This window comes from Notamacropus eugenii, chromosome 6 (assembly GCF_028372415.1).
Source record: "Notamacropus eugenii isolate mMacEug1 chromosome 6, mMacEug1.pri_v2, whole genome shotgun sequence".
In the NCBI taxonomy this organism is placed as follows: domain Eukaryota; kingdom Metazoa; phylum Chordata; class Mammalia; order Diprotodontia; family Macropodidae; genus Notamacropus; species Notamacropus eugenii.
Window position 1 is genome coordinate 66,977,193 of NC_092877.1, and position 13,024 is coordinate 66,990,216.

A 13,024-nucleotide genomic window follows, 5' to 3' on the forward strand; every position below is an offset into this window, starting at 1 on the left:
GGGGCCACCAGGTTGCCTAAGAAGGGATAAACTGGCCCAGGTTGGAAACAGAGTAGTCAAAGCTCCTGGATCTCTAATGGGATCAGGATCATTACTTCCAATCTGGGTGAGGTAGGGAGACTTGGTCTTTCAAAAAGTAGAAGAAGAAAGCGATGAATTCAAAATCACTCTTTAGACGTCAAAGTCCTGTCAATCCCTGAGAAATTCAGGTAAAATAACTTGACAGAAAATGCCATCACAAAAAAGTGAATTTAATAACATTTACTCCATGCCCTTGCCTTCTGGCTGGTTAGTTTGATTCATTAGAGTCCCACGTTAATGAGGCCAAAGTCATAGATTCATATTCATGTGGTCAAATTAACTTTATTCTGTGTTGCAGTTGTGTGAAACATCCATAACCCTGACCAGTTATCTTACAAATGCCTATCATTCACTGGGGAAATTGGTCATGGAAGTGTGGATGGATCCATATACTCCATCCCCATTACTGGAGGGTCTTTCCCTCCCAGCTTGATTTTTTTTTTCTAATTAAAGGGGCTATGCCTTGACTTACTTCTTAAAGAGGCCTATTCCCTAAATGGTGTTACCTCCCTTTAAGTGAGTATTTGAAAAGGCCTTAAGCCTAAAAGGGCCAGCATCTCCCATTGCATCCTGGGCCATCTCCAGTCATTCTGATGAATATCTGGTCACTGGATCCAGATGACTCCAGAGGAGATAGTGAGGCTGGTGACCTGCATAGCCCTCCCTCACTCCAATCAAAGTCAACTGCAAGTCATGTCATCATTTCCCTGATGTCATGGTCCTCTTCAAAAATGAAGGACAAACCCACCACCATACTGGAAAATGAAACTTCAAAGTACATATTTTGTAGATGATAAGTTAGTGTCGTCATCTTTAAGTACAAACTTTGGAATCCATGAATACCTTTATGTGATTCTTATATGAATTACTCACCACCTAAAAGCCCAAAATGGGGTCATGGAGAGTCAGCTAGAAAGCAGGTGGTATGTAGTAGAGAGAGGAGAGAAGGTACTCACAGGGCATGTCAGAATAAAGTGCAGAAAGTCAGGAACAGCTTCCACAGAGGAAAGAAAGAGTGGATGTGGCTGTTTTGGGAATGTTTCCTTAAAATGAACATTCTGGAAGGAATTGCCCAATCGGAGGAAGGGTCTCAGGGGCCTGAGGATATTCAAGCATGAAAAGACTGCAAGAGGCTAAGGAATTTGCTAGGATGAGGAGGCTGCTGGGAAATGATAACAAAAATGTTTTCCTTGGTGAGAAGGCTTAGCAAGTGATGGAGAAAGAAATCTGTGCGGTCAAAAGTTAGAATGAAGGAGTGAGGATGGCTGTGTTGGGGACTTTTTATTAATATGGATATCTTGGGAGGAATGAGAAAATGGACTTTACATTTATCCTTCCCAACTTTCACCTTCTTGGTTTCATCCCATTATCTCAGTCATTGAAATTCTTTGAACTCTGATTCCATCATGCAACATATTAGCTCTCCCTCGCAATTCTTTGTCATTTGCAGATTTTATAAACATATTTTCTAGGGCAGCATCTAAGTTACTAATAAAAATATTGAACAAGACAACAAAGCTGAAAACAAAGTTCTAAAGCCTAGGCACTAGAGATTTCCCTCTTGGTTCAGATCAGTCACTAATCAACTGTCCTTGGGTACAATTGTTCAACCTATTTTGAATCCACCCAACTCTAGCATAATAATATTTTTTCTCCATCTTCTGAGTGAGGATGCCATGAAAGATGCCGTCAAATGACTTGCTGAAATGAAGGTATACTATGACTACAACATCCCTCAGATCTTCCAGTATTTAGCAAAGCAGCTGACACAAAGTCAGTGTTTAATAAATACTAAATGACTGGCTGACCAACAATCTACTAATGGAAACTGAGATTAGTTTGGAGTGAATTCATGCCGGTTCCTACCAATCATATCTTTCCAAGTACTCACAAACTCTCTACTTGATAATCTGTTCTAAAATCTCTAGCTTCTGGAAGTCAAAGTCAATTTAACAGATATATAGTTTACAAAATCCACCTTCTCCCTTTTCAGGGTTGGAACATGTCTATCTCCATTCTCCAGGAACCTCTCACTTCCTCCACAATTTCTCCAACATCATCAAAAGCTAAGCCTGTCAGCAAGTTCCATCAGCTCCCTGAGGATGGCATTGATCTGGGTCTGGAGAGCTGAGCTCATTTACAGCAGCTTGCTGCTTTCTCACTATCTCCTCACTTGCCTTAGACTTCAATTCACTTTTAACTATGTTCATTTGACTCTTTCTAGTCTGAAATTGTAATCAAGAAGAGATTTTCCCTCAGTAAGCGCTCTGCATTATACCATGGAGTCCTTTTACTAGCCTCATCCTCTGCTTGTTTTTGTTGTCTTTTCAACTGAATGATTTTGGTGATGAGTGAAGAGGAGAAGGACAGATTGCCTCAAAGCTCATTTGCTTGGTCATTCAGCAGCTCTCCCCTTTCATCTCCCCTTCCCCCAATGGAAACTAAAGAGATTATTCACTTTAAGAGTACTATGATATATACATATATATGTATATAGATATATTCCTACTCATACGTACACATACACATACTTATATAAGTATATATGTATACATTATATACATACTTTTGTTGTCATTTGGTCATTTCAGTTTGTGTTCAACTCTTCATGACCCCATTTAACGTTTTCTTGACAAAAATACTGGCGTAGTTTGCCATTTCCTTCTCTAGTTCATTTTACAGTTGAGGAAACGGGCAAACAGGGTTAAGAGACTTGCCCAGGGTCCCACAGATAGTAAGTGTCCAAGGCCAGATTTGATCTCAGGCAGATGAGTCTTCCTGAGTACAGGTCCAGCACTCTATCCACTATACCACCTAACAGTCGCCCATACACACACACACACACACACACACACACACATGCATGCATGTATGTATGTGTGTACATACTATATATACAAATACATATACACATGAATACATACATACGCAGATATACACACACATGCCCATATACAAAACCAGCTAGGGTAGTTAATCTGTCAATAAGCATTTATTAAGTGCCTCTTAGTACTGGGGGTACAAAAGGACCTTCCAGTGAGGGGAGACAACATGCAAACAAACATGTGCAAACATGCTACATGCAGAATAAATAGGAAATAATCTATAAAGAGAAGGCACTGAAAAGAGGCCCTTTCCCACATGGAAAATCTCATAAAAAGTGGGATTTTAGCTGGAACTTGAAAGAAGTCAGGGAAACTAGGAAGCAGAGATGAGGAGAGAAAGTATTCAAAATGGTCAGAACTGAAAGATGGAGTGATTTGGGAAGAGGAGAAAATGAGAGTCTTTGAATTGAGCAATAGGTATGGGCACGGGGTATAAGAAAGGCTTGGAGGGGCTGGGTTAGGAAGTTGAGTTTCATGGCCTTAAGCTATGCAGGCCAACCTGCCACAGGATCTATATCTTCATGTTTGGGAACAAAAGCTCGGCTCCTCATCCCACGTTATTGCCAGAGTGTTTTCTGGGCTGTTATTAGCATCACGATGGGGGAATAAGTAAACCCAGGAGTGGAACGTGTCAGGGAAGTTGACAAAGCTGAGTATTCCTTTCTCTGGCAGAAGCTCATCCCAGTGACATGTGTCATACATCACAATCTAATCTTTCCTGGTTGAGCCCACAACAGAAGGGACCATTGATTAAATGTTAACCTCATGGTTCCATATGTAGAAATATCCCTATTGGAATGCTATTGCAGCAAAGCATATGAAGGGTAGCCAGTGTGCCAAAGGCCTATTGTGAGGAAAATCAGTGATTGAGGATTTGAAATGATAGGAAATAGAAATAAATTGGAGACCAAGGTGTTCCAGAGCCAGTTTGCAACGGATCAAGCCAGACTTCCCACCCCACCTGCTCCTAGTCGCCTACGTAAGTCCCTTCCTGGCAGGACTAAATTGCCAACTGGCCATATGCCTGGTGACCCATGTGGTATCTTGCCCTTTTTTGTCTTTTTAAAATGAGGGGAAAGAGGTGGAAGCACAGAAGCCAGCTGGCCATTGACTCCATGCCTTTGTTGCCAACTTGGTGGGGCACAGCAAGGATTTTCTCTCTGTGAGATACAGTCTTGGGGAAAAGAATCACTCCCCTAACCTTCGTTACCCCTCCTCACAGTTAATCATTGTTTTAACAGAACAACCCTCATAATTAGAGGACGCGAGGTTGATTCTGGATATATTGTGTGCCATCTTTGTGTCCTGCAAGTCACTGTCTTCCTTGGGGCCTCAGTCTACTCATTGATAAAATGAAGGGGTTTAGATTATCCCTATGTTACTTATTGACTTTCAATATATGAACGCTCTGAGTTCTGCCCCCTAAAACAAAACAATCTGAGGAAGGTTTATAATACTGCAGGCTTATCATTTATGGAAAGACGCAAACAAAAATATTATAGCCTGAAAGTTTGAGGAAAGGGAAGGGCGGTATGAATATCTAAACGGTACCAATGTGGATGCACTCTAATCACATTTCCAAGTATCAAAGGAGATAAACTGAAAGAGAATCAAAGGGCAAAGGAGCCATTAGGAAACAAAAATTTGGGGAAAACCATAATTTCTAGCATAAAAAAACACTGAATCAGGAGCAGGCACATGATTTTGAGTCCTAGCTCCTTCATTTACTCTCTATGTGACCTCAGGTATTTTAGTTCACCTCTCTGAGACTTAAATGTCAAATCTGAAAAGTGGGAAGGTTGGTTTAGATACTGTCTCAATAACTAATAATCTAGCTCTAATGGTCTTTACTGCATCTCAAATATGAATCAGGGATATCCAGCCTTCTTCTTCCTCAGAAATTGGACCAACTATTTTAAGAGCTGTTTATACCTATTAGACTCTTCCTAAGACTCAAGGACTATTTCTAAGGGGTTGATGTAAGTAAAGGCAAAAGAATAAAGAAAAAGAAAAAAAGAGTTTTATTATATCAACCTTAAGATGATTTTGTAGGTAGTGACTTTTGCCTAGTTTGATCCTCTCTAGACTCTCCAGATGGTTTATGGATTGTAACGAGAAGTATGGTCATTCTGAAATAAGCGAGGAAGGAATGAGATTTTTAAAAATGAAAGGAACTTTGCTTTTCTTCTGCAATAAACATTGTACTCTGTGATCCAGAATGATCTGGAATAGAATCTCCTGTTTAATCACAGGATCTTGATTTTAAAACTGGAAAGGACATTATAGGTATTTTAGTCCAACCCTCATTCAACAGATTAAGAAACTGAGGCCCAGAGAGCTTAAGTAACTTGTCCAAGATCCCATAGGTCATAAGTGGTAGAGCTCGGATTTAAACTCAGTACTCTGGGTCTCAGTCTGGTACTTTCCTATTAAACCTGGTTGGCAGTACTCTACCCTAAACGAACCTGGATTACAAATTTTCAAAGAACAAGGATACAATGAAATCCATTCAGTAGTATCCCAAAGGAGCCAGGGATACAAGTATTAAGTAGGACCACAAGATACAAACCTGTGAAGGCTGAAGTAGCTGGGTTTCATCAAGGCCTCAGAGAGCTGTGGACAAGGGTCATCTTCCTTGAGATATAAGCTGACCTTATGTTACCTCCCTCAGGAATGACTGATTATAGATGCCATATAAAACACACAGAGTTAGTGGTCATCTCTCAAGAACAATTAAAATAAGAGCATCAGAAATGGGAAAAGGATGTAAGAAAACAATCTCAAGAAGGAAGTGGGATGGCACTTACAGCCAGGGAATGAAAGAGGCCACCTCCCCTGTAGATCTGGGTGGTGAAGGGCTCAATTAGAAAGAACTAAAGGAGACTGAGCCAAGGTTGAGCAAAGGGTTTATGCTAATACTCTCTCCTTTCTTGTCTAAGGTTATTTCATTACAGAAGAAGAGGACTGCAGAATGGTCAGGCTGGAAGAGATTTTTAAAATCACCTAGCCCACTCCTGTCCTGATATCTGAGCAAAACATGGGGGCCACATAACATGGACAAAAAAAATTCCGAAAACCCAGAGAACCTGGGTTCAAATACCACCTCTCTCACCACTGGCATTACCTTGGGCAAGTAATATAATTATAATAATGAAGAAGAAGGAGGAGGAGGAAGTGAACTAAAGGAAAATAAAACAACTCATATTGATATAGCACTTACGTGTCAGGCACAGTGGTAAGCACTTTGCAATTATTATTTCATTCCATCCTCATAATGGCCCTGGGAGATAGGTGCTATTATTATCTCCAATTTACAGATTAGGAAACTGAGATAAATAGAGGTTTAGGGACTTACTCAGGATCACACAGCTAATAAGTATCTGAGGTCAAATTTGAATTCAGGTCTCCCTGATTCCAGTCCTAGAGCTTTATATACTCTACCAACTAGCTGTTTTAACCATCTAACCATTCTGGGCCTTAGATGACTCATCCGTTATATGAGGGAGATTTTGTGTGTATGTATATGTGTTATATATACATATATGCACGTACACATACATACATATTTCCAAAATGAATACAGGCTAGTTTGAGGGAGAAGGAGGAATTTGCAGTTGGGAGAATGAGGAAAGGTTTCATATAGAAGATAGGCCTGAACATAGTTTTGAAGGAAGTCAAGGATCCCCAACATGCAGAGGTAGGGAGAAAGCCCATTCCAGACATTGGGCACAGCCAGTGCAAAGGCATGGAGATGGGAGTTAGAGCCTTTCAGGAAAAGAGTAAGAAGTGTACGCAGAAGGGAATAACCCTTTAGAAAACTAGAAAGGTAAGACAGGATCATTTTGTGAAGAACTTTAAATGTCAAACAGAGGAATTTATAGTTAACCCTAGAAATAATAGGAACCCACTGAAATTGATATTAAAGGGAATAAAATGGTCAAATATTCATTTTAGGAAAATAAACCCACCTGGCTGCCTATGCAAAGGATGGCTTAGACCAAGGAGTCACTTGGGGCAGGATGCAACTTTGAAGGCTGTTGCTAAAATCTAGGTAACAATGACCTGACTAGAATGATGGCTTTGTGCATGTTGAGTTGATGTCAGTGATAGATGGTATGGCAGTAAAAATGGGAAGTCTCTTAACCCTGCAGCCCAGTAGGCATTATTACCTTCCCCAAAGTTTTTACAGCCATTTTCCTTTAAATCTTCTTTGAGTCAACTTTCTTGGTCACTTTAATGGACCGATTATCTCAGCAGGGTGGATACTCCCTTTAAGCAGGGGAGCTAGGATTTGAATTTCGGTCATTTGACTCTAAGTATAGTTTTCTTTTCATTACATCACACTACAGAGGGAAGCGAGATAGGTAGAGTGCTGGACTCTGTCTTCCTGAGCAGAAGACTCATCTTCCTGAGTTCAAATCTGGCCTCAGACACTGTCTATGGGACCCTGGGCTTGCTTGTCTCAGTTTCCTCATCTATAAAATGAGCTGGAGAAGGAAATGGCAAACCACTCCAGTATCTTTATCAAGAACACCCCAAATGAGGTCACACAGAGTCAGACATGATTGAAATGACTGAATGATAACAACAGAGTCAAGGTCATTGAACTAAGGACTAGGACTGAACAGAGCAAGTATCAGATTTAGATTAAGCGTGATCCTAAATACAAAAGAATGGAGATGAGACACAGCCAGAGAAATAAGATAGATTCACCTTGGCTGCTGTAGCTGGCTTTTGACCAACCCTGCCCTCCAGAAGCTTATGTTCTAATGGAGACACACATATATGGAAATGGTGGTTGGGGAGTCATAGAGGTGGTAAGCCAGAAGTCCATCAAATGGCAATGTTTTATCCAAAAACAGTGGTAATATACTATTGATTTGATTACTGAGCCCAAGTATAAAACTGAGGGACTAAGGGGGTAGGTGCAGTGCAGTAGAAAAGCAGAAGGCAAGCTAAGGTAGATTGCTATTTGTGAAGCATAGACTAGCTTGATGTAGAGGGCCAGAAGACTGGGCTCACCAGTTAAGACAAATGGGCCCACTATGGGGATTCCTAAGATGTCTATTTCAACCCCTCTAGAAAATAAGGGCATTTTTTTTCTGAGGGTTTGGTCTAGAGGTGCTAGAACATTGATAATAAGGGATCTGGGAAGGTGGGCAGGGTGGGTAGCTGTATGTTATATAATGTTGAGTAGGACCTCAGAGTCCGTCGATGTTCAAAACCCTCTTTAGTACCTAATTAGTAGCACAGCCAAAACTATAAACCAGTCCAGAGCTTTTCTATGTGATTACAGTACTCATAGCTCATACAGGAAACCAAATTTGATGCCCTTTCTTCTGGTCTTTGCCTCCCCAGTGCCTTCTACATAGTCCAAGTTGAACTATAATCAACAGACCTATTAACCTAGGATATATATTTTTGAAATTTTTACATTGTCTTCATTTATGTTACTGGAAAAATACTGTTTTCTTCCAGTTTTCCCAAATATAATGTGTGCCACACCTTAAGTGAGGAAACACTTGTATCAGCATACTCACAGCTTCTTTACTTAAAAATATATCACAGAGGTTGGATTTTCCCTCAATTTTTTTTCTAAAATAAAACAAAGCAGAAACAAGTACAAAACTATTACTCTTCTTAGATCTTTACCATCTGATATGTAACATAAGCTTGTATATTTTCATTTCCTGATGAAATACTTATGAGAGGAAGAATTTCCCTTATCTGCTGAATTATATAATCTAATTCCACAAATGTTTTATCTTCTGTAACACAAGTGTAATTGGCAAATTTGGGCCCAGGCTATCCCTATAAGATTACTTCAGATTAAGATCTCTGAGGTTTTGCTGAATAGCCAACCCCTGCAGTGAAAGATTCTGGAATCGATTCCCCTCAAGTGTTTTGACTTTTGGCAAGCTTTTCCCTTGTGCTGTACAACAATGGTTTTATTCAAATCAATGCAAATTAGAAAAGCCCTTGACATTTTTCCTTATCCAGCCATAAAAAATTCCAAGTAGCAGGTGTCGGCTTTATTGCAACCAGCCAGAAAATGAGTTCCTTTTTCTTTTTCAAGTTTCTAGCAAATTCTGTCCAAACTTTTACAGTCAAGAGAAACAGAACATTGATCTGGCACATAAAACTGACGGGAGTTTTGCCCTGAAGTAATGTATTTGGCATCTGTTTTGTAGAGATTTGAAGAGCATCTTAAAACAGATCCTCAAGGACACCAAACACCATCTCTGTTGAAGGGTGCCCATAAATCAAATCACTCCTTCTCACCATCTTCCCCCCCCCCCGCTGCTTTCAACTTTATCTGTTGACCTCAGTGCTAGACACTGGTAACTCTTTGAGGACTGTTCATTGGTACATGCTGTGACATTTCCTATTTATTGAAACCAGTGAAATTCCATCTCTGTTAAATAAGAGGAAAGAGGAGGAGGAAGAAAGTCCCACCAAGTTAGCAGTTTATGAAATGTGTTACGGGAGAGCGCCAAGGTAGTAAAGTTTATGCATTTTGTAATTTTCTATGATTTTATGCAAAGAGAACAAAAATAATATCTTGGGCTATTAAGTTAGAATCACAGAATCTCAGAGATGCAAGGGACAGTAAGAGGTCATTTAGTCCAAGATGTGAATTTACTTTCTGGTTCATCTGTGATTTACTGCAGGGCAGTACCAGCAAGGTGTCTCTCTTTGCAATTATTATCCAGGACCATGTCTCTTTTGAAGCTCTATTTGAATGAATGTCATATATTTGGATTCCATAAAATTCAAGAAGATAAGCAAACTTTTTTCCTTCTATATTAAACCATATTCTCAAAGACCCAGAAGCAACCTTGTTATTAGAAAGCCAAATCCAAGTAATCCAATTCAATCCGAAATTGAATAAATGATCCTTGAGGTTAAAAGTAAGGTGGACCCTATTCTACATACTCTTGATGTTGGTGGTTGCATAGCCACCTTTGTATTATGGGGAGATTCTAATACACAGGAAAGTGAGCCAGAAATCTATAAACCAAAGCAAGGTGTATTGGGTTTGCCAGTGAGAAAGACTCTCCTTCTCCACTCAGGTAAAGTCACAGCATTGAGGGAGGAAATACTGCTTTATATAAGACTGGAGAGGAGTGGAGATAGGGTAAAAGTTGACTGGTCAAGGTCCCAGTTGCTGGGCCTCAAGGATGATCTCGTACAATAAATCTTTTACCCAGTTTCAGGATTAGGACTTTCTGTATAATAGGATGGGTAGGGGCTGTTTCTCAGGATAGGTTGCCCAACAGGATACCTGTTTGTGGTTATTTACATTGCAAGTACTAATGAGAAAGGACAGACATATACATGTGAACAAAATAGAGTAATTCTCAAAATGGAGTAGCTCTGGATCCACAGTATCATGTGCTTTTTTGATTCCTTATTTTAGATGAATGAATATTTTGGAATAGAAGTGTCTAAGAGACCAGTAACATCATAGACATCCCATTAGAGGTCCCATCAGCTGTCAGAGCTGAATGGTGGTGTATCAGTGTATCAGTGGTTACTGAAGTTATAGTGGTTGACAGAAAGAAGGGAATCTGCCTCAGATGCAGAAACACAGTTAGTCACCCAAGGACAGCAACAACTTTTGGGATCATGGTCCTTCATGACAAAGAGAAGTACCAGCTACGTACTTTCAAACTGAAAACTACACTGTAAGGGGCTTCCTGAGCACTTTTTAAAGAGAGAAAAGGATTTTCAGGTCCAGGAGTTGAGAAAGATCCCTTCACCTCTATCATTCTCTATGATATATCTCATCACCTTTGTGATTCAAGTTTGAGCTTCCTCTTCTGAGAGATTTTGTGTGTAACAGGAGATTGTATCCCATTTATGGTGGAATGTTTTCTACCAACCAAATACCAAGAAGATATCTTTGCTAGACATTCCCACTATACCCTTTTTAAAACCTAATGGAGGCAATTGTTCCATGGTTAATAGGGAGCACACTGGTGTGGATCACAGTAATTGAACTGCAGCCCGTAGGGGCAAATACTATAACACTGCAGGTAGAAATCATCAGCTGCCTTGTATCGACTCCATCCTGTGAGTATGAGTGCACAGCTGGGGAAGTGATCCCATAAGGAATGCTTCATCATTTATTCCATTGGTTCCCAATCTACAAACTATAGATATCTCCCCAAAACAACAATATATGTAAGGGGATTTCAGCGGAGGGAGGCAGAAAGGATGTAATTATTGCAAAGGTTCTGCAAGTGGATATGGAGAAGAAGTATATCTGTCTTAATGCAATCTCTGAAAACAAAACAGAATGTTATTGTATTCAAGCATTCAGTACTATGAATAATAAAATATACATTTTATGAAATGAATAACTTAAATAACTATTTCGCAGACATACTTTACATATATTGGGCAATTCCTTAGCTTCCTGAACAATTTTACTTTAGAAAACACTACTCATTAAGAGGTTTTTTTCTTACATTAAAGCCAACTTTACTTCCTAAAAACTTCCACCAAGGCTTATGGTTCTATCCTTTTGAGACAAATAAAATAAGCCAAATCCTCCTGTACATGTGACAGCCCTTTTTTGTCAAAGATAGCAAACGTACTCCCTGAACCTTCTCTTTCCTAAGCAAAATATCCCAAATTCCTTCAACTGATTTCCTTATGACATGGTTTCAAAGTCCTTTACCTTTTTAGTTGTTTCCTCAATTTAACAGAATAGAAGATAGAACTCTTACAAAATTCAATTTGAGAAAAAAATTCAGAAAGCTAGCTGTTAAGAAAATATGCAGGGAAAAAAAAAGTTGGCCCAGATGAATTTGCAAGAGAAATCTATGATTTTAAAAGAATAATGAATAACTTTGCTTTACAAATTATTCCCAAGAGTGACTAGAAATCAGAATAACAATTATGAATATAGTCCCAAAGCAGAAGAATAAAGCAAGATAAACACACACACACACACACATACACACGCACGCACACACACAATTTTGATACATAAATTTAAATTCAAAGGTTTTTTAAACCTCCTAGAGAAAAAAAAGACTATAGCAATTTATGTTTTTCATGATTCATTATGATTTACTTGAATTTATACAAGTCAAAGGATTGTTCAAAATTAGGAAGGAATTCAGATGATAATCATAGTAAAAACAAAAATTCCCCAGACCACATGATTGTATTATCAGATGCAGAAAAAAATGACAAAGTACAACACACATTTATGCTAAAAACTCTACAAATTACAGACATTGAAAGATTTCTTTGATATGATAAAAAGTAACAAAAAGATAAAGCTAGCATATAGTAATAAGCAAGAGTAAAACAAGGAGAACCCCCGTCCCCCAATTATTAAATGTAGTTCTAGAAATATTAGCAATAGTAATAAAAGGAAGAAAATTAAAGACCTGGGATATGAAGTAAAACAAATTCTATTTGCTGGTGATATGATAGTTTATTTAGAAAATTCAAGGAAAGCAGCAAAGAAACTAATTAAGAACAGAGCTCCCACAAAGTTTCAAACTACAAAATAAACCCACCCAATGAATAGTATTTTTATATAGCAATGACAAAATCTAGGACTTGATAATAGAAAAGAAAGGATCAAAATACATTAAATATCTGGAAGTTAATATAACAAAGTGTACTCGATCACTATAGAGGTATAATAACAAAATATCCTTAAAGCAATAAAGAACAGGAGTAGAAAGATACACATATGCTAGCTCCAAACCCACAGCCCATAAAATGCCTGTAAAGAAGAACTCCCAACAAATTCTGCAGCAGCAGAAGCCACAGAACAACAAAGTGGACAAGATTTCTGTTCCAGAGAGCCCTAAAAAACTAACACCAAAGGTCTGCACCAGACCCAGACCAGAGCCCAGCCCTGCCTTGGCCACACGGCACCAAGAGGAGCAGATCTGAGCAGGCTTCAGGGACAGAATCTCCAGCAGCCAGGCAGGTCCCTCCACTCACAGGTGCCAAAGGTCAGTAAGAGGGTCTTTTCAGCTTGCCAAGAGGGGAGCGGGGTGTCTCCATAGCTCAGGCCCCCTCAGGAG